The 2949-nt window shown below is 39.3% G+C and overlaps 1 long non-coding RNA gene across 1 annotated transcript in view; it reads right to left on the bottom strand.

Annotated features, from left to right (window-relative positions):
* Window positions 1-717: 717 nt before the first annotated feature.
* The window catches only part of LOC107727599 (uncharacterized), a 13056-nt gene continuing 10824 nt past the window's right edge, over window positions 718-2949 (bottom strand). The window contains exons 2-3 of the long non-coding RNA XR_001638375.1: window positions 1840-1845; window positions 718-728 (exon numbers count right to left, since the gene is read on the bottom strand). This is a non-coding gene — a long non-coding RNA (uncharacterized LOC107727599). The remainder of the gene's footprint in view (window positions 729-1839; window positions 1846-2949) is intronic.

Here is a 2949-nt window from a genome sequence, read left to right as displayed (position 1 = left end):
CGACAGACAGACAGACAGACAGACAGACACAGACAGACAGATAGATAGACAGCCAGACAGACAGACAGACAGACAGAGAGAGACAGACAGACAGACAGACAGACAGACAGACAGATAGATAGATAGATAGATAGATAGATAGATAGATAGATAGAACGACAGACAGACAGAACGACAGACAGACAGACAGACAGATAGATAGATAGATAGATAGATAGATAGATATATAGATAGATAGATAGACAGACAGACAGACAGACAAACAAACAGATAGATGTGTACGTAATGTCAGCGCACAATTCTCTGTCGTGTCAAGGCCAGCGCAGAACTTAGCGAATAATTTACCCCCAAATGGTCTTGAGAGTTGATTTGTTAGTGTCCTTTTTAATTGTTACTTCTATTTACAACATAAATTAATGCATTCAGCAGACACCTTTATCCAAAGCAACTTTCATTCAACAGTTTCAGTAGAATCAAACCCATGGCCATGGCGTTGCTAACCATGTGCTACCAAGAACGCATTTTCAAGAAAAAAAAAAAATCCCTTTAGATTTGTCATAAAACAAGATAAAGTACTTGTTCAAATAAGACTTGTTTTTCTTATAGCTTAAGTGTATACTTTTTTGTTTTTAACTACTATAGGAAAAACGGGAAAATGCTAAAATGCTAATCATGTTGGGGTTTTTCTTGCAAGATTACATTTGCTTTTATCTTGCACTGTGACTTTCCTTTTACAATGTTTCACCGTCTTTATGGTTATCAGGTTGGCCAAAACAGCTTAACCTCTTTTGTGCACCCCATGCTCTTTTTAAAGCAAAAAATTATTGCAAATCCAGTCGTTAACTTTCTTAATCGTGCAGCGTGAACTATGCAAACACTGAGCATCCAGCTGGTTCCGCTCCTGCTTTTGCCCTGTATGATCTCCATTCGACGGAGGGTCTATTGGAGATGGAGTCTTTACATGTTTATCTTTTAGCTGGGTGGAGTGAAAGGACTCTATTCATTACATCATTTTAATTAGAGCGGGAGGTGAGACGCCCATGGAGGGCCACTTGATGCAAATGGAATGAAAGTGTCAAATGGGTGAAATCAAATTAATATGTTCCTCCACGCTCATGCCGAGGCATTAAGAAGCAAAAGATATGTGAACAAAATCTCCAAATAATGTAAGTAAAAACACTATTGAAACCTAATATGCAAAAATCCTCTTAGGTGTTCATATAATTTGCGGCTGACTGAATTTGATGCAGAACATGCATGAATCACATGAGGGTTTTTGTTGTTCTGGGTAGCTTTTTGATATTTCGCTATTGCGTTTGACTGTATATGTCAAGCTAAATGGATGTCCCCCATCCCCCTGTCTCTTTGTTACAGACCCTTTGCCTCACTGGCCTGTGTCAGCGTCTCTTTTGTGAGGACATCCCATGTCTCTATGGCAGCCCAGATGAGGTTCAGTAAAGGCAAGACATGTGATGTCTGGGCGAATATGGCCAGGTGTGACGGGTGTCTTTTTAATGGGGCGGTCGAAATGTGCAAAGACTATTAAATATTAAACTATTTTAATTATATCTAGCATGTACTGTATGTATAGATATATATAGATAGATTAATAATATATATAAAATAAATGGACATGATTTTTTATTATGTTAGAAGAAACTGCTGAGAAAGGAAAATAGGACAATAGTCATAGCATTTTAATTATGCTTATCATGTATTGTGTGCGTGTCTGTGTGTGTGTGTGTGTGTGTGTGTGTGTATATATATATATATATAACACAGATGTACTGAACAACAATAAATCACTTCAGATGTACATTCACTACTACTTTATAGCACTTTACTCTGACCACTAATAGATCTGTTGAGATGTACGTGGATGCTAACAATATATATAAACCGAAAACGCTTTCTTGCCTTTATATATAAGATGTTATTTATTAAAGCATTTGGTGCCTCTCGAGGGGCACTATTTTTCTTGTTTGACCTTGAGGGAACAGTCCTCAATATCTGTGGGAAATCAACAGCATTCTGAAGAGGAACTTTCTTGTGTTGTGACGTTCTTTCAACTAGAGACGAATCATTTTAACAAAGGGAAGGGAAAATAAATGACTTCCAGAATGTGGCACATACTTTAATGACAATCGGTTTGTCTGATGTGTATGTACTCATGTAGTCCTCCTCAAGATAAAGTCACTGTAGTGGAAGAATAAAGTGCTTTTCAAGTGTTACCAGGTGGGCACAGGTTAAAGGGATAGTTCATCCAAAAAAATTGATGTTTATCTGCTTACCCCCAGGGCATCCAAGATGTAGGTGACTTTGTTTCTTCAGTAGAACACATATGATGATTTTTAACTTTAACCGTTGCAGTCTATCAGTCGTATAATGCATGGCAATGGTAACAAAATCTATGAGAGTAAAAAAAACATGCACAGACAAATCCAAATTAAACCCTGCGGCTCGTGACGACACATTGATGTCCTAAGACACGAAACGATCAGTTTGTGCCAGAAACCGAACAGTATTTATATCATTTTTTACCTCTAATACACCACTATATCCAACTTCCTTGAGCGCGCGCACGGCATCCGGTGCGTGAGGTGTGTACGCACTCTGGCGTAGTTTACGCAAGCGCCGGAAGTGATCTCTCACGCGTATACGTCACTCATTGTTTACACAGTGCACAGTCATTGTAGGTACGACGGCTAATCAAAATGGTACTTACTTGCGCTTATCCGGATTGTTCAAACCGACTTAAAACTAAAAGATTACGTTCTCTCACGCGAACTCATTCGGGAGTGGTGACTTTCCACGTATTCCCAACTTCTGAGCCTGCTCGCCTGAAGTTATGGTTGATTGCTCTTCGGCTGGATATCAACACACCCATTAACGTAAACTACGCCAGAGCGCGTACACAACTCACGCACCGGATGCCGTGCGCGCGCTCAA

Source organism: Sinocyclocheilus rhinocerous, unplaced genomic scaffold, assembly GCF_001515625.1.
Source record: "Sinocyclocheilus rhinocerous isolate Xijiao unplaced genomic scaffold, SAMN03320098_v1.1 scaffold185, whole genome shotgun sequence".
Lineage (NCBI taxonomy): Eukaryota > Metazoa > Chordata > Actinopteri > Cypriniformes > Cyprinidae > Sinocyclocheilus > Sinocyclocheilus rhinocerous.
Note: the sequence above shows the minus strand (reverse complement) of the source record. Positions and strands in the feature narration are given on the sequence as shown.